At 35.7% G+C, this 24,211-nt stretch overlaps 1 pseudogene; it reads left to right on the top strand.

The window, feature by feature from the left end:
• Positions 1-558: 558 nt before the first annotated feature.
• Positions 559-24,211, top strand: part of LOC122346198 — a 71,373-nt pseudogene continuing 47,720 nt past the window's right edge.

The following is a 24,211-nucleotide window of genomic DNA, read 5'->3' as shown; positions in this document are numbered from 1 at the left end:
AAAAAAAAAAAAAACGTTCATCCAAGTGTGCTATTACAAAGTTCTTTTTAAACTTAAAATAAGAAAGTATACTTTTAAGTCTACTTTGTATGTGCTTCTCAGAAATGGGCTTTATGTTTCTCTCAGAAATATACTTAATATGACAATTAAATATAGTGGTACTTGTAATAGTCTTGTAATCGAATAAAACTACTAAACTAGGAGTTCACTGAGACTCTACTTCAAGGTGTACTAAAAAATACTACTAAAGTATTTAATTAGTAAATTACAAGTATACCTATAATAGGTTTACTTTTTACTGTAGTTACTAATGTTCTAGTTTACTACAGTTATACACAAAGTAGTATACTTAAAAGTACTACATACTTGATCGCATTAACTTGATGATCTTGGTTTACAGGTACTTCAGGTCGGGAGCTCCACCTGTAATCAACCCTCTCAGACACGTTTTCCAAAGGACACCATTGTACCAGGCTCCTTCGCTGTCACTTTGACATGGACGCGCCCAACCGCACCACAGGGGTTTTCAATGTCACTCAGCCCCTCCCAGGAGACTGGTTCCTGGCTGCACACCTTACCAAAGGATGAGGGGAAGATCTCTGTCAAGGTGAGTGAAAAATACAGTGATCACAGGGCTAAAAATGAGAGAATGGTTTCTGCATTTAACAAGAGCTAAGCTTGTTGATTATGAAAAAATGCCTTATGTTCGTGGTTGTGCACGCATATTCCTCTCGGCATTTATGCATTTATAATTGAAGCTGCCTCACTTCCGCACAGTCAGTGGGTGGCCTTCATGGGTAGTAATTTAAAGTGAGCTGTGATTCCAGAACTTGTCATAGACTTTTTCAAATGAGATTATATATGCGTTTCCTGTCAGAGTGCTCATTATTTCGCTTGGGTTTGTAATCTCAGAGACAATGGCATTTTTCTTTTGTATAATGCCTTGAATATTCATTTATATATATTTCATCATGGTATATCTTTCTTATTGCTCACAAACCACACATGTGGTATGTGAGCATGTGACTACTGCATCTGCGATGGTATAAAAGCATGTTTCAAGTAAAGAATAAAAAATAATTAGTAGAATTAGAAAGCCATGCTGTGCGAGATATAAAAGAGTTTGCTAATGAGAAATAAAGTTTTTAAAAGGAAATAAAATCCTATTTAATTCGGCTTTGTTATTGCCTGACACCAAAACCGTTTTGCATAATGTTTGAAAGTTCAAAGAGCTACAGTTTTGTCCTTCCACTGCATTTTTTTTAAATTCCTGCAGCAAGTGTATTTTAAATAAAAAAGGCAGTTCAGATTAAAACACAAGGGGTCAATCATGCATCATAAGATATGCGTAAGTAATAGCATGTCAGCAGTGGCTAAATTACACCCTAATAATGCTCCTGCCAGTAAACACAAATGTACAGCAGGTTGTAGTATTCTTATTAAGGGTATTACTGCCCAGAAGGCAATATTTAAATAGGCAAAATCAGACAGTGAAAAGTGTTTAAAAGCTCTTGCTGATAGGCACCCACCAGAAGCGCAATCAATGTACTGGCTCACAGTGAAACTGAATTTACATAAACAGCTTAACATATTTTTAATTTACTAAAATAACGGGCATTTAGTCTCATATAAAATATTTAGAACAACTAAGTCATGCAAGGCAGGTCTTTTCATTCATTGCTAGTTTTTTTCACAGTATGTCTTACAAATTTATAGACTACTCTTGTATTTGTTGCTTAGAAGTAGTACATGGTAAAATGCGATATAATAAAGTGTTGTTTCTCTAAAATTATTTTTGTTCACTTTGAGATTTTACAGAAATAAGCGGAAATATCAGACCAGAACCAAGACTGTCACATGTATGCCTTATTATAAATTTCAGTGCTTTGGAAGATGTCCAGCTAAATTTTCTCCTGGTGTATATTATAAAGCCCACACAATCACCTGGTAAAAATTGGATATGCCAAGATTCATCTTATGTCTGCCTTACAGAGTTATGACTGGATACATTCCACCGGTTTATATTTGCATGTAGATGCCGAGAATTTGTTTTCTCTGTTTGACTGAGACTCACATCTGCTTTAATTGTGCTGCCATGCATAATTTAGCCAGTATCTGACAGTTCTGTAACATGGGAGAAAGTGCTATTACCATCTGGAAAATAGGCCTAAAATATGATTATATGCTTACTTTAATTGTATTAGAAAACTACAATAACCAAAGTGTGTTTTTGGCCTCTAAAACCGTGCAAGTGAAACTTATAAATGAGATTTGTTTTTTAAAAGAATAAATAAAAATTGCCATAATTGAATAACGTTTGAATCCGATTGGCTGACAAACGTTCTAAGGTGTGCAATTATTTTCAGGAAAGCGCACGCGAATGTAGCTCAAGCAGCTCTTTGACTGCTATTCACGGTTCCATATCACTTCGCCAAGTGATTTTTTTTCTATTTTTTTCAAAGGTCTTACAAAAGCAAAATTGCAATAGCGTTTAAAGTACACAAACCAGACAAATACCTTGAAATATATCCTCTGGTCATCAAATCAATTATTACTTTTTTCCTTTTGTTTTTGAAGCTTAGAATCTTAGTTCTCATAGCTGGTTTTATAACTGGGTAATGTTTTATGTTCCGTGAAAGAAATTTTATATTAATTTAGAATTACACAAGGGCATGTTAATTCTTTTAAGTGAGCTCTCTGCTTAAGATTTTAAATAACATCACTGCAGTGGGTTGCATCTAAATGGATCTCACATTGGAGTAAACTTCTTTGCATCTTAATTGGAATTCTTACGTTCACAATAGCATTACCTCAATCTCCAACCACAATCTTGAAAAGTCTGCCTCAGCTGAGTTTTGTCCTTTGCTGCTCTTACTTATCTCAGAGCCACCAGGCCTGCACTTCAGCCTTTCTCTTTAATTAACTGCAGCAGGTTTGGTCGTGGTGGGAGCCATTCTCCTGGATTAAGAGCAATAATTCTACTCGGTGTACTTTCGCTTTAAGGGCACCGCTTTCTCAGAGCCCACAGGGTCACACTGCCAGCCAATTAGACAGAGACAAAGCTTGGAACAACGAAGGCTTCCTCTTTTCTGTTGGTCTGGGGAACGACAGCACCTGTGGAGCAGAAAAGCTCATGGCTGAACCTACTGAGGTGGAGTAATTGGAGGAAGTGTGGAGAGCGAGGCCATGCTTTCCCTGAGGAATACATTTTTTATTTATTATTCTGTGTAGTGTAATGGGGGTTATGTTTTATTGGACTTTTGTTGAAGGGGCTTGTGGGTAGAATGTGCCACACACTTGCATCTGCACAGTGAACTATCATAAATGTATGCCATTTTGGTAATGTTACCTGGGCATCAGTTTTTCACGTGTGCAGTAAGCTCCTAATTAACTAAATAGTTTTGGACATTGCATTCTTTCTCTATTTGTCAGAAATGCTTAAAAACATGCAAATCAAATAGCTAAATAACAGGCTTGCATTTTGGAGGAAAAAGATGATTGGTGCTTTGAACTGAATAGATACAGCCAGCGTTAAAAAGCCTTTTTAATTACTTTTCTGTTGGGTGGTCCCTCTTTTCCTTCTCACGCTGACTTTCAAGGAAAGTTGACAATGAAATACACAGCTACTGCTATCATTGTTTTGTATATAAATTACAAACTAAGATTTTAACAGCTGTTAAATTGTTAAGCCACAAACAATTAATAATATTATTAAAACTGTCAATAAATAATATAGAGACTGAGCTAACATTGCTGTGAATTGATTTTTGTTTACATAATATATGAGTGTGTACTGTGTATGTTTATTACACACATACTGTATATAGCTTGAAAATATTTACATGTGTATATACATTTATATAGTTAGAATCTTATATTTTATGTTATAAATACATTTAATATGCATAAGACATTTTTCTTAAATATATACATGCATGTGTTTGTATTTATATATACGTAATAAATATACACATCATCACGCACACACACACACACACACACACACACACACATGTACATATATGTAATATGTACAGTATATGTAAATGCAAAGAAATACTTTTATTTTGGATTGTGTTTAGTAGTTTGACAGCACTATTAATAATATTATTATAATTTAAATAGCAAGATGAGATTTTGAGAATTTAATTCCCAAGTATTTATTTTTATTATTGCTGTAACTTATTGGATGTCTTGATACAACAAGTTCTTAAATTCTTAAAATCCCATCTTGAAATTCACTTCATGATCGCAGAAACTGCTACGACCCAACAACAAGCCCGTAACTGACTGTCAAGTAACAGCTTGCAGGATCGAAGCTCCGTGGACACATGGTGCACAGAGGTGAATCTCAGCAGAGCAAAGCTGCAGCGGCCCTCAGCAAAGTGCAAGTCTGTTCTCTCAGCTGATGAGCTCCACGGTGTCTGGGAGGCTAATCAGGGAGCAGTCGGACCCTGCTCTGCAGGCGCGCAGTCACACAAGCAGATGGCCAATTGTAGAGAGAGAAAGAGAGGAAGAGAGAGGAGGAAAGGAATGAGGAAGAAGGAGGATGAGTATGAGTGGAGCACGCAGTAAAGATCAGCCGCCGTCTCTGCTGGATGAAGCCGCCACAGTGGATAAGCAGCGACCAGAAGCCGAGCATCCTGACAGTTTGCCTTGCACTAACTAAACTCTCAGAGTAAATCAATAAACTAATTGGAAACTGTCAGCACTTGGAGATATGTTATCGTTCAGTGCATCTTTGTTGTTTTGGGGTAAGGTCTACACAAGTTAGGAGGGCGGGCTGTCGGTTTTGTGGCTGTTTATCTCTGTATTGAATTTTTCTTTAAAGATAGCGAACAGGCCAAAACGCATTCTAAATGTTCCGTGTTATTAACGTGTGCTAGGTCAGTACATGCAATGGTTCTGTAATGAAATTCACTATAATGCATGCCCGTTTACTAGGGTTATTTATAGATAGTGTTTGTTTGCTGGGGAGGAGAAGGTCAGCCATTTTAATCAGATAATGATCTGTGAGTTTACACAGTTGGTTAATGGTGAGGTGTGGATTTTTTTTTCAATCCCAAGCTCGTCAGTTTAAGGCACGCAAACTGGCAAGTGAAAATAATATGGTTTTGACGCACCAGCACTCTCTCTCTCACTCTCTAACACTCTTGAGGTTACAAATTAATTTGAAATTGTAATTTTTTAATATATAAAAAATGCAAATTAATCTTTAGCTTTGTTTTTTTTTTTTATATTTGCTCTTTCCAAAAAATCAAACTCAAAATATGAATATAGGGAGGCGAAGATAGTTTGTAACGATAAGACGAAAATAGCTTGCTGCTGATCGGCACATCCTGCAGACTGGGGTGTCTTAACACCTCATCTTTTTTTTAACAGAATCCAAAAACTCCCTACACTGATAAGATATAACTTTTTTTTTGGGTGCAGGTAGAGTGTCTCTTTCCATCTGTCGGGATTTTGAGAGCCAATAGTCTCAACCCACTTCACTGTTTTCTGTTTTCTTTTTATGATGAGCAACCTGCATTAAGGTGTAATACCATCACCTAATATATTCAAGTGTCAACTAGATGGATTATTTATGATATTATCATATGCGTAGTATTAACACAACCTAAGATGGTTTTATTGTCAATACTATGTTGTGAACGCTAAGTTAAAATCTGTAGCTATAAAACCACTCAGCTGTTAATCGAAATAAAAACTTTTTGTCATCGCTGATTTATTTCTGGACTTGGGAGCTAAAGCACAGAACAGAAGTGGAGAATTGTGGGAGATGTGCGGGGAACACCAGGCTTTACCAGTAATAAGACTCTGGATCCTCTGCTTTGTTCCTTGACAAATGATAAATGCTTTTCATACCAGGCTGAAAAGCTACGCTCAAACGCCTTGGTGCCTTGATGCTTCGGGTTCATGCGCAAGTGTGTTTTTTTATTTATTTTTTACCATTCTGTCAGTTATATTACCAGACACGTATTTAGAGTTCACCGCGATCCACCATAAATGATAAAGGAATCTTTTTCTCATTGGCCATATGGACTCCTCCTCGTGGTTCCGCATGAGCAGAAGTCAGAGAAATTATCCTCACACAGCTGGAGACCACATTACACATGCAAAATGCCAACAACGGTCCGCTATCAATTCTGTGTACTGTTTGGTGCTCTGCACGCAACGCGTACAGAGGGCTCTAATTATTTCACTAGTTGCTCAAAGTTGCCAAATTTGTGCTGTGAAAAGGGAAGCAATTATTTGCATCTTTTTCTCTCTCTTCCTTTTGTCTGCCCTGTTTGTCTGTGCTGGCACATGAGTTGCAAACATCCCCTAATCAAATCAGATCAATGAAGAATTGTAAGGAGGCAGAGGCGTCACGAGTTGACAAATCTTGCATGTCAGACACAATGCAAAAAGCGCGGGGTGGGGGCAGAGAACCAAGGCCGTGTCTGCCTCCACCAGCACCAGCTGTGCCTTCTTTATGTATGCAGCCATAGACAAACAACAGATGGGGCTTCTTCTCAAGTTTGTTATTTAATGGTCGCTGTTTTGCTTTTCCATCCTTATTATCCCACCTACAACTCCAATCTGCCATTTTAAGCTAAAAAGTGATGTTTCCATTTAGACTGTGTTGTAGAAATTCATTGCGTTTTGGATAAAACATTGCATCATAGCCAGAAGGACACTAATACTTAACACTTACTCGCTTAGTAGGTACTTCCCTCTGGCAGGCATTATACATTTTAGGAATAGTTTTCTCCAAAAGGCAATCTATTTAGTCTTTTTCGAGGTCAGTAAGATTCTTTTAAAAGAAAATATTTTATTCTGCATAGATTCATGCAGTTGATCAGTAGTGACAGCCAAGACATTTACAATGTTATAAAAGACATCTTTTTTTCCCCTTAATGCTTTTCTGTTGAAATTTTATGAAAAAAGACAAAAGTATTCTCGACATAAAAAGTAATGACAAATGTTTCTTGAGCGCCATTCAGCACAAGAATAAATGAAGGTATATAAAATATTCAAATGTATTTTAAAATATTCTGTTATGTCATTTAGATCAACATGTCTTTCTTTCATAATTTTGTTTACTGTGAGTAATGATAAAACTCTTTCTAATTGTTTTTATCGCAAAGGTTAAAAATAGTGAAACTGAAGCAACTGGAATTATTTTACATTCATTATTTCAAAGGTACATTTTATTCCAAATTTGTTTACATTTTGGCTACAAAAAACTTTTAAAAATTGGTGCTCAACCATCACACTGGAAATTATGTTTAAAATGAAGGTTTTAACAAGTTCACACACGGAGGGTAACTGGTTAGTTTTACCCTGGCAGCTTCTGCTAGTCGTTACCATAACTACACATTCTGGTACAAACTCAATTCCTGGAGGGCCACAGCTATACATTAGTTATAGCTCCAACCAGCTTCAAATCACACCTGGTTGGAAGTGTCTAGTAATGCTGAAGACCTGATTAGCTTTTTATTAGGGTTGGAGCTAAACTGTGCAGTGCTGTGACCCTCAAGGAATTGAGTTTGAGACCAGCGCTGTAGGTATAATAGTCATCTTTATATATATATAATATTAGAATTGGAGTACACAAACAGACTGCATAGCATGCTATGAAAAATTACTTGTTTATTCTGTAATAGGGGAAACAAAGAGTTTATTGAAGCCATCAAAGAACTGTTCTTTGCGTGTCCATGTAAATGTCTCACTTATTACAGAGAAGACAAACCTGCCGCCTTGAGACTATCTTAGTTCTGGTGTATGGCTGCAGAAGTGATTTGCAGAACGGTTCGTGCTGAAATGAAAGAGTCTTCTAATCAAGCTGAGAGCGAATTAGACCCTGATAATACACCAGAGATAATGAACGACACATGACTCAGGAAGCCGTCTATGCAGTGACACCTGCCCAGTGGTGCAAATCCACCAAACAGGCCTTTCCGTCGTTTAAGTGCATTTCTCGAATCATCCTTTTTACATTTTACAAATTTACACATTACTGTATGTGGGATATGTGTATGTGTTTGAATTATTGAAAATATGGTTGATCTCTGAATATTTAGCTGCACCCTTCAGCCATTGTAAGGCAATGATTGACAACATAGTCTACAACCCTTATTTCATCTGATGTTCATCGTCTCTCTTCTTGGCCTCTTCTGCCTGTTCTTCTGTTTTGCCTCTGTACCCTTCCACCAAGCATCCTTACTCCTCTTCTTCCTCTCGGCTGTTGACCCTGATTGTTTTCTGGATGTTCATCCACTGTCAGAATTTGTAACTCTTGTGATGTTCTCTGTCTATATATGGTTAGAGAGATTCTTGAGATGCATTTTTTGACACACTATTCTCATATTAGATACTATTGTTAAAACCACTATAAATGACTTGACTAAAAGTCTAATTAATCACACAATATCCCAATTCATAAAATTCATAAAATTAAGGATATTAAGGATAATAGTTATCGCTGTGTTTATTTAGAAAATAAACAATCAATCGACATAGTATTTTAGTTCAACATACAGAAAAGAAATATATTGTAAAATATGAAATTACTTTATAAATCGAACAATAGTCTAAATGAAAAACTAAACATGCCAGTAGGTGGTGGCAAATCCCTGTCATTCAGTCATTCATTGATTCGATTGATTCTTTTTATGGATGGCTCGATGAATCATTGATTCACTATTCATTTAAAATCACGGATTCATTAATGAAACACCGCTGTGTGTTGATCTGAGACGCACAACAGTTCTCCTTGGGCTTTATTTTCGCTGGCTTATTTATTGACAATTTGTCTAAAATGGAATTATTTACACCTTTACATTATATTCTTTTTTAGATAAAAACTTCTATGCAACCTATTTGATGTTTTGAAGGCTAAGACTATAGCACAGAGAAACATGATATTAGCAACTAAAATTGTGGGAAACCGCAGACAAATGCACATAATCAGTTGCCTGAATGTACCAAAGAAATCACAATTTGTTCAAAAGAATGACAAACCGCACAAGTGACTAGATGACGTGGAGGTTTAACAAGTAGTTTAGAAAATTTCTTTTCTGATCTGAGAAATGCTCCAAAGCGACTTAGAAAAAAATGAAATGAAATGAAAATGTGTTCTGCCACCATTACAACACATACCTCTGGTTTGTCAAGGCTATTTTTGAAGCCTCGGCTGTTTCTGGAGGTTAGGTGCATTAAGCACTGAAGCAAACAATGACAAATACGTGGTTTTGATTAGCTACTGATCTGAAATATTGACATTAATGTTTACTGTCATAATGAAAGCTGCAGAAAATAAATTGTGGATTATTTGCTAGCTTCTTGCACGGGACATCATCAGTGTTCTGGCCAGGGAGCCAGCCGTTTCTAAGGTGTCCCGTTGTCAAAAGCACTCGAGTGCACTGAAACGTTCTGTCCCTTGAAAATACCCAGAATGCGTCGGCTGCTCATTATATTCACCAACCAGAAATGTCTTCGTAAGTCTTTCAAGCGTAAATATACAAAGACAAAAGCTTGTCTTTAAAAAAGATTTTGTTTGTGGTTATTTATAATCTCTAATATGCTTAATAAGAACAATTCTAAGTTTCAATTTTTTTTTTTAAAAGTATTATACATTATTTAGAGTAGTTAGTTTTTGCTCCCATTCTTTCCTAATGCTGAGATACCAATATTTATATTGTAAACATGTTGTCTGAATGCTATTACGAATATTAAATAAAAGTAAATAAACGTATTTGTTCATATATGTGTGCATACTGTGTATTTACACATACAGTATATATTTTGAAAATATTTACACATATTTACATTACATTTATATCAATATCTTTAATATAAAATCATATTTTTTTCTTAAATATATACATGCGCGTATATTTATATATACATAATAAATATTAGCAGTACACTTATATATATATATGTCATATGTCGCAATCAGTCAACTTTTTACTATTTGTAGCACATCATATGGCAATGTATAAAAATAAACAGGAAAACTAAAAGACATTTGAATTAAATATAATTTTTATAACAATATTTTGATCAATCTTTTTATTCATTTATTGCAGCTTGCTGAATAAAAGTGTTAATATCTTACTGACCCCAAACCTTTGAGTGGTGAAGTAAGCATATGGTCTACGTTTCTTAACAGAAAAATATAAAAGTTTATGTATTTTATAATGCAACTGAATTTATTTTTTCTATCAGCTGCTATACAGATGCGGAATGATGTGTTTATGTTGCCAGTTCTGTTTTAATGCACACTGTCACAATCATAGCATCAATGTCCTAATGTTATACTCTAGGCTACTAATTCATATCACAGAGAATTTTGTAAATTACATGAAGCACACAATTTTTGGTTCAGGCTTTTTAAAGATTTTTTTTTATTCATGTCTTGAAAATATCTAATTATAGGATGACTATTGAGGCAGTGAATCCCACAGCATAATTAATCACACACCACTGCAAGCCAATTAGCTCTTTCCGTTGCCCGCCCCTTCTCAGCGCGAAAAGAGGCGCCGCTGCTGACGACTGCTCGGTTATTGTTTAACTGCATTGAACTGACAGATGCGGCAGCAGACTCGCTCCCTACCTTATGAAGTAATAACATGGCTGACTGACCTCAACAGGAAGCCAGCAGTGATATGCGGTTGACATTCGACAGCGCTGTGGTTTGAAAAAGCCAGCGAAAATGACCCTCGTGTCAGGCGGTAGTCCTGTACGAACGACGGAAACAGAGAGACGTGCGCTCTGGAAAGCTAATGCATTCTTTTAGCGTGATTCCTGGACATTTAATACCTCTTTGTTTGGCCTGATTGTGTTTCTCGGTGTGGAGATGCTAAGAAAAGACGCTGGCCGAGTAGAGAGGAGGGGTTATACTACGCCGTTCGACAATGATGAATGTGTTTAGGGCAGGAGTACCTTGCGTGAGAGAAGCCGAGGTTTCCATGATGAAACGCTGCATTGTAATTTTCCGTGGTGTGCCATAATAAATAAAAGCTCTCGGATTCCCTCATCTTCTCTCCGTCTTTAATCCCTCCACCTCCATTTCTCACACCTCAAGTCTTCATGCAATTGCACGGTGAAAAATTGTCTGCGAATCTATACAGATCTTCAGATCTTTAATTGGAGCGTACGCCACAACATCTGTTGTATATTGAAACCAATGAGGATTTTACAGCTATGCATCTCTTGATAACACTGCCAACTGTGATCCTGTAATGGTGAAAACAAAGCAGTTTAGTTCAAAAAGCCTATAGTCTGTTAAAGCGGTACATATCATATAGTTATTAGTGGCATGTTCAAATATATTGTTTTTTAAATGTTTGGGGTCAGTAAGTCTTTTAAATTATTTTGTAAGAAGTCTCTTATGCTCGCACAAAGGCTGCATTTACTGTATTTGATAAAAAATATTGTTAAAAACTGAAATACTGTGAAATGTTTAAAAACACTGCTTGCTGTGTTATTACAGTATATTCAGAACTGTAATGGTAACGCTTTACAATAAGGTGCCATTTGTTAACATTAGTTAATGTATTAACTAACACAAACAAACAATGAACAATACATTTATTACAGTATTTGTTTAACGTTAGTTCATAAAAATATATTTAGTCGTTGTTAGTTTATGTTAGCTCACAGTGCATTAATTAATGTGAATGTAATAATGCATTAATAAATGCTGAAATTAGCATTAAATAAGATTAATAAATGCTATAGTAGTATTGTTCATTCTTATCTAATGTTCTTAACTAATGTTAACTAAAGAACCTTATTGTAAAGTGTTACCATTTTAATTTATTCCTCTGTTGACAAAAATACATTTTCTACATTATTGCATAAATAATTGTAAAACACAGATTTAGAGCACAAGAAACAATTCTTGTTTTTATTAGAATAATAACAGCATAATAACAAGATACCTTTTTTTCTAGGATTTATTGATGAGAAAGTTCAAAAGAACAGTCTTTATTACATTTCTTTATTTTTTAATATATAAACATACCTTTTGATACATTTAATCTGTGTCTTTGCTAATTAAAAATAAAAACAAATTGATGACTATAATGTGTGTTACATTTCCATTTTTTATTTACAACCAAGCACACCTAATAAAAGACGCTCCACCTTACACTTTGAGCAAGGATTTTTGACACACATTTTTTTATTAGACATAATTAATCATATTCTGCCAAATAAAAGTCTCAGATTTCCCTGTGCTCAGTATTCATTTTTTATTCATGAATTTCAATCCCCAACTCTTGTCCTTTTTTTTTTTTTTTTTTTTTTTTTTTTTAATTTCTCAAAATAAATTGTCCTTGCATCTTTAAGATGAATCACTCATTTTGTTGTGTTCCTCATTTTTAAAATCACTTTACATCATGGTGTCTGCTAAAAGAAGAAATGTAAATGCAAAGCAGAATTCAAAGAAGACAAGGTTTTTGCCTGGATCCTCCACTTGTTTGGAATGAGTAAAAATTGCAGACAGTTCAAAATCTTTTATCTGAATTTTTCACCAAGTGGAGAAACGACAATAGCGTTTGATCTTTTCTCCAGAGCGTGAGGTGGGAGTTGTTGTGCAGTTGGCGTGAGAAATATCACACAGCAAATCATCAGAAGCAATGCAAATGCAACGACAGTTTCCTCCATTTGAAGTGATCATAAGGCTCTCTCAGTGGGAGTTGCCCCCCTTCCACGAGCATTTCCATATCATGATATGCATGTATACAGTTTTTGTGACGCTATATTTCATGGCTCAGTTTATTTGAAGGTGCATCCCGAGTGGAATTTAACGTGCAACTAATTCATCTATTTCCTGTTTGTTTCACTGTTTTGTGCAGGGTCTTCACGAGGAATGTCAGTACCTCTTTCAACCTCAGCTCATTGTTCAGAGGCTCATTGGGATTTCGGTGCTGTATCCTGGTTACTTCATTGACCAGATGATTCCTCTTCACAATAGATCGGTACTCTACAAGTGAGTGAAAATTAAGATGAAATCAAGATGCAGTGTATCCACTTAAACACACACACAGAAAATCAACCAAAAATATAGGGATAGTTTACTTAGTTGTCATTGAAATGTCTGGATCAGATTAAAAAACACTTTTATTCAGCAAAGTTGCATTAAATTCAATAAAAGTGACATTTACAAATAATTTCAATTTCATATAAATGCTGTTCTCTTGAACTTTCTATTCATCCTGAAAAAATGTATGATGGTTTCCAAAAACGATTAAGCAGGACAACTATTTTCAACAGAATGATTTCTATTCAGTGACACTGACAGTTTAGCTTTGCCATCACTAAAATACGTTATAAAATATATTAAATAGTTTTGCTGTATTTTTGATCAAATAAATGCAGCCTTGGTGAACACTTAAAACATAAAAACACAAAATAATTTTACAACCCCATACTCATGAACTGTGGTGTAATCACCTCATTTGATTCCAAACACTTAAATAAAACCATCTTTTAAGATGTGAGAATTTCCACTCTGTTGTCATCTTTGCAGACTTTCACACATCTTACCTTATCAGACGCACGAACGCACACACACATGCGAGTCTCTCACCTTTTCTCTCCCTCGTTCTGCTCTCAACCTTTACCATTCCACACATCCTTTTCTCAAGCTTCCCTCCATTTCAAGCTTCTACTCTCATTAGGTTCAGATATTAAAGCTCTCCTCTCAATTAGCAAATAAAGTCTTTCTAAATGAAAAAGAGGAAAATGGAGGAGGAGAGAGGTGATGAAATGCATTCATAAACAACACGGTACAAAGAAAAGACCTTGAGTGCTGGACATTATGAAGATGGGCTTTTTTGTATCATTAAAAGCTGGTTTTCGGCAGTGACACTTAGGCAGCTGCTGTTTAATGGATGTCTGGATATTAGTATACACTTTTTCATAGCATATACAAGATATCTGCCACATGAAATAAGTAGGAAGAGTATGTAGGAAGAAACAGGAATCATCTTATATGTAATAAAAATCTAGTAAACTATGTTAAATACAGTTATTATGCATAGCTCTTGTCATTTAGTTTGTCAATTAAATACAAATTTGTAATATTCATATTAGGACATACTATTTATTCAGTTGTGAAATACAAAACAGTGCTGCGTAAAATTGGAAGAAGGGATAAATTAGCCACGCAATAAATGTTTTTTTTTTTTTTTTTTTTTCATGGCAAATTTCAAAGACCAAGTTCTCAAAACTCTTTTTTTTTCCCCCGAAGCGATCCAGCAGATCTGTAAACAACCTTTGTTCTGTTTGATTGAGCATTTGTTGTGCTGCTCGTATTGTTAATTATCAAAAACCAAAAGACAAAGCCAATTGTGTCATGGCCAAAAAAGTAGATATTAATTGTTTATTCTAACTTCACAGTTGTTCTCCATCTCTGTTCAAATTGAAAAGGGCAACTTGCAATCGTTTCCTGATTAGTTGGTATTGATGTAGAAAATTAGGATGCAGAGATATCAATTAATTGCTTTATGCATTTTCAAGTTTGCTATAATGGGCTGAAGTTTAGAGGTCTCCTGAGAGTACAAGACATTCCTGTTAATAATGCTTCTTTGGCATTTCGATAAGCATACTAGTATTGTTATATCTCATGAGACAATGTCTGCTGCAGTCAGTGTAGCTTTCAAGCAGATGTCCTTTACATTTCTCTCCCTTGTACCTGGCAGAGTGTTCCTCCCAAACTACATCTCTCGAGTGAAGGTACAGCTTGTGGACTGCAATACAAAGAACAAAAGCGGGGAAAGCTGTCCGGTTTTGCTGAAGATCCGTTCAAGGGCCCCACCTGTGCATAACTCCAGCGCTGTGGACTGCAGAGAGAACATTCCCTGTGAGCTGGAGGTCCCGCTGCCATCCTGGGAGCAGTGGTACTATATTTTGGTGGAGCGTTACCTCAGTAGCTCAGACGTCTACTTTCGTATTGGCATTCAGGTTAAAGGTAAGAACTTGTTTTAAATTTACATTTTGGATCAAATTAGATCAGTCATACACTCTATAAATGCTGGGTTAAGTACGGTACAGCCCAGTGCTGGGTAGAACATGAACAAACCCGTTTAACCCAACTTTTGGTTGAAAACAACCCAACTGCTGCGTTTGTCCATATTTAACCCAGTATTTTTTAGAGTGCGGCTTCATAATCAATCTGAACATTCCATCCTCTGCAACTAATTGGTGTAATCATAAAATAAAGTGTTACCATATTTGGTAACACTTTAGTATAGCCACCAATTTTTACGTTTTTTTAGTTGCTTACTAGCATACTATTATTAACATATTAACGGTTTATTACTACTTTTGAAAGCACATATTTTACATGACCATACTCTACATTCGTAATCCTACCCAGTACCTAAACTTAACAACTAGTGCCATATTTTTGAATGCATTAATATTTTTGCGATATTGCTATTTTTATTGTATTATTGATTAAATACATATAGCCTTGAAAATAAGAGAATTCTTTTAAAACCAAAAATACAGCAGCAGATGTCTTTTGATTTGGTATGATTCAGTGAATGACGTTTATTCATTAAAACTTAAAAGTACATTTATTCGGGTCTACTGTGTGTATAATGTTTTACCATTATCTGTTAATGTGCAACAGGTAATGCGGTAATCCATATCGTAATGAACCCGTAATACAGTCTAATCAATGTTTTGGGCTCTGACATATCATTTACCATAGGCTTTCCTCTGGTAAAATAAAATCACACTATGAATAGGCCCACCTGGTACCATTTTTTCCAGCCAGTGTTTGGGGGCACGGTACTGGATGCCAATACATTCGCTGATTCATTGATAGCCTGTAGTGCTGTAGGTTGCAACAATCCCAGCAGACTCCAGTGGAAATATTTTAGTCCAGCACAAATGAGAGGGCAACAGCTTGCAGATTTGATCCAGGCTTCATTAATTCTTCATTGGGATTTATCAGTACAAATGTTACAGGCATATGGCTCCTAGTCATTGTTTAGTTTCAGCATTGCGATGAATTGCATTTGAGCATATTAAAGCTACCTGGAATGCATTCTGACTTCGCTGCTGGAAGGGTTTTTACAAAGGCAGGTGTTCTCATGGCCCAGGTGGAGTTGGGAAATTAAAGTGTGTTTAGAGAGAGACAGGCTTTGTTATGAATCTCTGTGACAAATTGGAACCTCAGTGGGCTCAGATGAGGACCCTGTCATGGATTGGAGCCTCCGCTTTTTATTCTGCCTGATGTTACAATGAAGTGTTGATGAATTCCGTACTTTTCCGTGTCTTGAGTCCTCGTGATAAATATGGCAATTGGGCTGCTCGCAATGTGTGAAATAGACGGGGGACTCAATTCGGTCACATGGACCGTATTATTGCAGCATCGGGAAGTTGCACGCTCAGTTAAAAAGACTCGCTCTGGGTGATTTGCTCATTCTGCTTAAATCTGTACGTTGTTTCAAATTACACAGCTGTTGTTTATGGTGTGCTCATATGACCTGATTTTCTCAGAATGGCTGATTGGATCATTAAAATATTATCTCAAAAACACCTCCAGTTTACAAGGTCAAAATTGAATTTCCCTCCTCACGAGAGTTAGCAAAAATCTTCAACTCTGCTTCTATCAAATCTATCTTCCTCTTCAAAACTACCTTGTTCTTTCATTTTGTGTGAGCTTTTTTCTGTTCGGCTGTTCCTCCTTTTCTCTGTTCTCCATGTCCTGCGGTGCAGCAGAATCCCTGCCTTTGTTACAGCCTTGATGCCAAGGGATGTTGGCGCTGATGGCTCGGTAAGAGGGGATGAAGAGGAGGGCCATTGATGTTCAATGAGGCTGAACAGTCTCAGACCAGCTTAGATAAAGCACTCACAGAGGGGAAACAATTGGCCATGATGAGACGGTGTACCTGCGGAGAGCATTATCTGTACGCGTAAGGAGCAGAAAAAGGAAAAACCTGTCTAGCAAGGACTTATTGCAGTGCCGTTCTGTCACATTCAAGGCTGAGAGTCAATTTTGTCACTTCAGAGTATTTGCTGCATTCATAAAGGAGGAACAAAATCCATTTTGCTCAATGAATTTGGGCGTCGAAAGATTAAAACATTACAATAGATTAAAAATATCCCAGTTTTTGCTGGCTTTTTTTGGTGTTGTTGCAGATTTCAATTCAATTTGTTTAACAGGAATTGTTATTTCAAAGTTATTAGGAATAGATTTGCTAGTAATCTCACATTTTCTCATTCCCTTTTAATGCATTCATGAAATATCAACATAATAAGCACCAAAGATTTGTACTACTAGCCTACAGCCCTCTATGGTTTTTTTTCTACATTAACAGTGTTTTTGCTCCTAGGTGATTTTTCATATTTGTTGTTGATTAAATTCTTCTGTGAAAAGATGCAGCTGAATATACAGTTGTTAAAAGGTATAGCAGACAATATTTTGTTACTGGCTTCTTTAAAAACATAATCCAAACGGACACATCTATGTCAATGCACACTAATTTTGGATGAAGTTAATGCAGATTTATAGTAATGGAAGAATGTGCATGTAATGATGGATACTTATAATTAAGTATCCCACTATACCTGTGTTCACCCATCATTAGTACCTCTTATTATTAAACGTAGTAAAACCAGTGACCTGAAAGCACTGCAATCGACATCATCTAACACTGTCATTCATTTCTCCTCTATGTTATGCATTTCACCAGTTGTGATGGTCCATACTCTGCATCACATGACCTTGTAGTATCACCTATGTCTGAAGGTTTTGGTCAGCGCTTCTGTCAGCCTTAATTCAATTATTCTGAACCTAGCTCCCTTTCTTTGATCAATTTCTCCAAACAGCAGATACTGGCTAGCTGCCATCTCTCTCCCATCTCCCAAGGAGCTATGACCCTTCATGTCCTTCCTTTGCCATTTCTCTACACCATTCGGTTCTCCTGATATTCTTAATGGAGAGAACAGAACATTTACAAGTTCAACAAGAACCGTCTGTTCTGGAGTTTCTGTGTATGTTGAATTCATTTCCTTGCGTTTGTCGATAGGATAGTCAAAAAATCAAAACTGATTATAATTCATATTTTATACAGTCCTCTGATTTAGTCAGCTACTATTATGGTGTAACCTAAAGGATTATGAAAAACGACTGCCTTAAAAAAAAACCTTTTTATTATAGTGATATAAAATTGGCCAATTGATTTGTTTCAGTAGACACTGAGTATTTTTCTTGTAATGGCTTTGATGTATGGTCATTCTTCTCTTTGTGAGATAAAATTATTTATTTGAGTGAAGCATATGCAGAACAAAACAAAATGGAAAAAAACAGAAGTTAGACAGTGAGCATTGTTCAAGAGTGTGTTGTTATTTTGTAGAAATTTTGTGGTCTGTATCTGCTAAAAAAGACATGTTGTGTATGTTCATTTGATGTTTTAGATCAGGCCTGTCAAACACATTACTAGTAGAGGAGTCAGATTTGGACTGAAGGATGATTTGAGGGGAAAATTTCAATTATGCTAAAAACCTTCCCATTCACTTATTTCCATAATAAATATTCAGTCATTTCCATATGCTCCCTTTTGTTTTGTGCCATGTTCTGTGTGGCTGGTTGTATAAAGTCATCAGGGTAGTCATATATTATATATATATTTTTTTTTTTAGTATTTAAAAGTAATTTTAAGTTAGTTACATAAAAACAGATTTGTTTTAATTTGAATCTATTCAAATTAAAACTAATTTGTTTTAATTTAGTGTATATTGCTTCTCAGCTTAATGCTAGTTGGTTAAACTTGTTTTTAGGACAGTCTTAATATAGTGGCTATGTTTATTCAATTAGACCTTGACTTTAATCCAGAAGTGTAATGCGTTTTTCGAATATAAGAAATGACATAAGGTGACATTTAGTCCACTCTGGCCAATGTAAACCAATAAATTACCATCTTGCAAAAATCTTGAATGAGTTTGACGCCCTGTCTTACATAATCCAAATTTTTTTCCAAACTGTACTTCTCTTGTTGCTGTTGCTGTCACCAAATGGTGATATTGATAGTGTCATTAATTGTGCTAATCACTCATGAGCTCCATGCTTGAGGGAGTCCTCTTTGTTTGGGAGACATATACGCAGCCAAATTGAAAAGGATCCCAGTCGTGGGATTTCAAAAGCAGTTTCAAAACAATGAGCTGCAAATTTTAGCCCCCAAACTGCTCTTCATCACACAGCTGTAATTCATCAACAGAAAAGGTTTGGGGCTTTTACCACACTCGCTATTTCTGCAGACCACTATTATTGGGAGAGCCGAAATGCAAATATAAGATTTTACATTTTGCTTGATTTTTCTGGTGCTCATTGGACTCCGTCTAGCCCTCAAGGAGACGAGAAGGTTAAAACACAATAAAAGGAGGCTTAATTGAGACTGATGCGTTTTTATCAGCATTAATGATGAGTTTCAGTGTCTTAACATGACGATATGACTATTAATAGTTCTAGACCCTGAAGAGCTCCGAGGACTGAAATGAGCTAATTCAACACTGAATGAAATAACTACATTCCCTACCGAGGAATATATTTCTCTTTAGTAATGGCATCAGCACAAATGTGATTGGGATCCGTAACGCAAAATGGAGAACAAATAACGTAGTTAAGCGTAATTGCGTTTTCGACGAGCACCATTCTTATTGCTATTGATTGTTTAGCTGGTCTCATGAATATCTGAAATTTTATTTCGAGTTTAACTTTGGTTATGGTTAAACAATATTTATTCTAGCTGTAAAGTAAATATAGACCTATTTTGTATAAAAAAAAATCCTACAGCTCAAGTGTGCTTTGATAATGTACAGTTACATTTTCTAAACGATGAATAAAAAATGCAAGAGTGTGACCAATATTGAAGAGCTTTCTCACTTTGAGGATATTGAAGCTGTGACCTTACTACAGCATTTTAAATGCAAAATATAGTGTAATTTCCCACTGGTAGCCATGACTTCGCAATGTCCAACCTTCATGGAGCCATAAACCAATTTCACACAGGGAATTGCATTTTTATTGACTTTTACATTCTCTACAATGGGCAGGAGAAGGAAAATACTTCAGATTCAAGGCTTAAAGGGTTAAGTTTGATCTATATATTTGTTGTTAATGTTGAAATGCGTTTGAAGGCCGAAGCAGGACAAAAAAAGTCTCTGAGCAATCAGCGTGCTACCAGTCTGGCAGGTGCCAACTTGCTTAACAGTTGTTGGGCACAGCTCTCATGGAGAGATTGGGCAAGAATAAGCATATGTATGCGGAGAGATCAAACACCTGTGCAAAGAGACAAACAGCTGCTTATCCTTCTTGTTGACACACTGATGAGAGATAATAGCAGGAGATAATGAGGAGAGACATGTTTAAAGTGCGCTGTTGCTATTGATATGTAAGCCGTTCTGGACACTTTCCCTCAGACCTCTATTGCGATCAACAGTTAGTGAGGCTAAATGGACCAAATTAAAGGTTAAGGGAGTTTGGTAGTGGGCCTCCGACACAGAATTGAATGTAATTAGTGAAGCAAAAGAATGCTTGTTAGATTTCAGAAAACAAAGTGTATATACTAAACTTTATATGTAAACACAGACACATAATGTGATAATTAACACATTAAAATAAAAACAAAATAACTGGTAAAAAAAATTACATTATATGGTAATTATTTGCCTTTTAAAATGATTATTTCACAAATATATGCAGATTTTTGTTATTTAAAACTGCTGTAGTTCTGAACAACAGTATATCACATATTGTTGCATATGAAAAACCTAACTATACATTTCATGCCATTCAGATATTATGAATGTAGCTGTGCCATGTTTTTCACTGGTTTTTCACTTGGCTATTTCATGTAGCCACCTTGGCCTTCCTCGGCCAACTTTACACCTTGGAGCTGGAGCTATGCCTGGTGATGATTATTTTGTTTATTTTTCATGGATTTTTTTTTATTAACCATACATTCATTGTGTAGACTTGTCAACCAGAAAGCTTGCATAACACTTTTTTTGGTGATTTGTTGTCAGACAGTTCAGCAGTATGGTAAGCATTTGTTAAATGCAAAATGTTTTGTTTCTGTTGAAGTTCTTTCGGGTTACTGCTGATGTCTTGTCGGTGTTTGTTTGCTTCGCTAATGTTACTGAGTTGAGTCCTGTGGGCCCACTGGGGGAAGTTTAGGAAATATAATGGATCGAGAGATGAGAAATCGGTCTCATTGTTTGTCATTAGGCCACATTGTGAAGCATTATAGCATTATTGTGTATTTAAAACATTTCATGTAAAATAATTTAGTTTGACCTAGAGGGACACATACACGCATGCCATTAATTTTGTTTTCTTTGATTTCTGTTCTAATAAAACTGAGGTTTGTTTTCTTTATTTTTATGCTGGCTTTACTATTGTGCGGTGATGTGTACAAAAGCGCTCATCTCCTTCATCGCCTCTGTGATTGAATGTTTTCTCATGGACACAGTAACCTCAAAAGCCTGCAATCATAATTTCTTCAGGCCATTCATATGAATTCTTTAAAATTGCTTTCATAATTAGATGACATGCCATTGAATAATTAAAATGTCTAATTCTGTTTTATTATGATTTAAATTATGGCAACAAAGCTCATTCCTCTCCATCAGCAGCACAACAGTTTGAGTTGTTAATACTAAAGAGAACATTATTTACACATCACTGGACTGTCACGCTTGATTTAAGAGAAGGAAAAGCGTGAATATTTTAACACTGAAGCCAGGCATATACTTCTAAAAGTCTCAGTGGTTTCTGCAAATAAAGACATGAATAGTTTTTTCACAAGACATAAGATGAAAACTCATATTTACATTAATACTATTAGTCAAAAGATTTTTATGGATTTTTTATGAAAAAAAAAGTTTTATTTTTGTCAGCTGTTTGAACTCTCATTCTGACGGCACTGCAGAGGAAAGTGATGTAATGTTAAGCTTCACTAAATCAGTTCCTATCAAACATACACATCTATACCTTGGAGGGCCTCAGGGCAATATATTTTTAGCAAATTCAAATTTTGGGTGAACTGTTCGTTTAATAACCTAAATTGATGCATGATGGATGTCAGTTTAAAGCTCAGGACCACTGGGTCAAATTAAAGTCAATAAAACATAAACCATATATTACCGACTGCACCTTTAAAAATAAATATAAACAACAGACAAGACTGATAGAGTCGTTTCTCTTTATTCTCCTGTTAATGAAGCAAAATGCACTTGGTCAGCAGGACGATATGTTGATATGGCTTTAGATAACCGTTTTAATTACTCAGTCAATTAGTGAAGTGAAGCAGGACTTTGGTAGTAGCAGAAGACATTAGTTTCAGTAAACTAATTACCTGCTGTACTCTCATCACAGCGGGGAAAACAAGCTATAACAAAACCATCAGTGGATATTACACAGCTTATTTAATGCAGCAAATGTTGAAGGCCAGAATAAATGCTGAGCTTTTCCTATAAAATCAATTGTATTGATGGAAATGTCTCAGAATTTTATGACTGTTCTATCTTATTTTAGACATTGTTTGGTCTTAGAGTTATTACTCTCATTCTTTCTTTTATCTTATTAAAAGCATAACCATAAACAGGCCACCTGATAAAGGCTAAAAAGCAATATAAACCTTTCTAAAACAGAGAGCGATGTGCCTCTTAAACAGAATTAGATGGCAAAGTCGTTATAATGCCATTACTACTGTATGTCTCAGTAATATGCTGTCATGCAACAAAAGTGGCATCAGGGCAATTTGTACCAATCAGCTTTATGTTTTGCTTATGTATTCATTTCTTTTTTAATATTCATTAATGCATTACGCCTTTGCATCTGGTGCGTTTGTTTGTTGACTTTGCTGTCTGTTTCTTCTTTCTAAAGTCAACCTGCAATACGTGTGGGTATATACGTTTGGATTTTAAAAAGTCATCCAATCCATTTTCCTTTTTAAAGATTATTAAATGTATTTACTGTCACTTTTGATGAATTTAATGCGTCTTTGACAAATAAAAGCACTAATTAATAAAATATGTAATTAATTAATTAATAAAATGAACGGCAATGTGTATGCGTGCACACTTTAGATGGTCTCACTACAATTATTCTTTATTATTAGTGTCTATCAATATGGTATGTGGTGTGATCATTTAGGATCTGTAAGTCGTGTGTGTATGTGGAAGTGTTTGAAAGCAACATGAGCTGTTGTGTTGGAAATATGAGTGCCACAAAGAATGCCTGAAGTTTGAATTCAGAAATGAAGCATGTCATGGAAATTTCACCTCAGTGTGACTGGAACTGAAGCTCCCAGAATCTCATGATTGGTCACGATATATCCATCAACTGTCACTTTGTTCAAATTTACACAGAATGTCTTGTTGATCTGTGCTTTCTAGTTTCCACAAAAGAAAACTTAAATGAATTTCATTGTGACGCAGTGGTGTCCCGACAACAAGAAAATAAGAATTCATGCCTTGCTTTTTCAAACAACTTACATTCAAAGGAAAATAAGGAGATTATAGTGCATGCCATGCTGATGTGAATGTTTGGCTTGTAGGTTTGTTCGCTTTAAATGGCATTTTATATGCTGCAGAATACACATTTTTAAACATCCTGTTAATTTAAAGAACAAGATCGTGCAACTTGTTCAAAGTTATGACCACCATAGAAATTTTGGCCCACACCTATTTTTTATTCATCCTCCATAACAGGCTCATTTCACTAGAGTCCAGATTAAAGAGCCTGTAATTAATAATAAAATTGCTTATCACAGCTTTTGTGTTGCTGCAAGACTTTAAACCATTCCAAAAATATAACTCTTAATTAGTGTTCCTTTTCTTTTCTTTTCTTTTCTTTTCTTTTCTTTTCTTTTCTTTTCTTTTCTTTTCTTTTCTTTTCTTTTTCGTAACAGCAGTGTAGAATAGTCTGGCTAGACCAACAGAACAGCCAAAACATACAAATCAGTTAGAACAAGGGCCACTTGCTCCTTAATTAAATATTCATTGGCCGGGGTGCTGAAAAATAAAATTACACATGCCACGAACACAAAAAAAATAGCTTTCCAATTTGAGCATAGCAGAAAAGTTGATAAAGAAAGCACATGTGTTTTAGGCTGATAAGTCTCCATTTGACATTGGCCCTCCTGCCATTTATTGTTATGGCGGTGCATGGGTGAGAATTAAAAACAGAAAAGAACGA

This window comes from Puntigrus tetrazona, chromosome 5 (genome assembly GCF_018831695.1).
Source record: "Puntigrus tetrazona isolate hp1 chromosome 5, ASM1883169v1, whole genome shotgun sequence".
Taxonomy (NCBI): Eukaryota; Metazoa; Chordata; class Actinopteri; order Cypriniformes; family Cyprinidae; genus Puntigrus; species Puntigrus tetrazona.
This window is presented reverse-complemented; position numbering and strand designations above follow the sequence as displayed.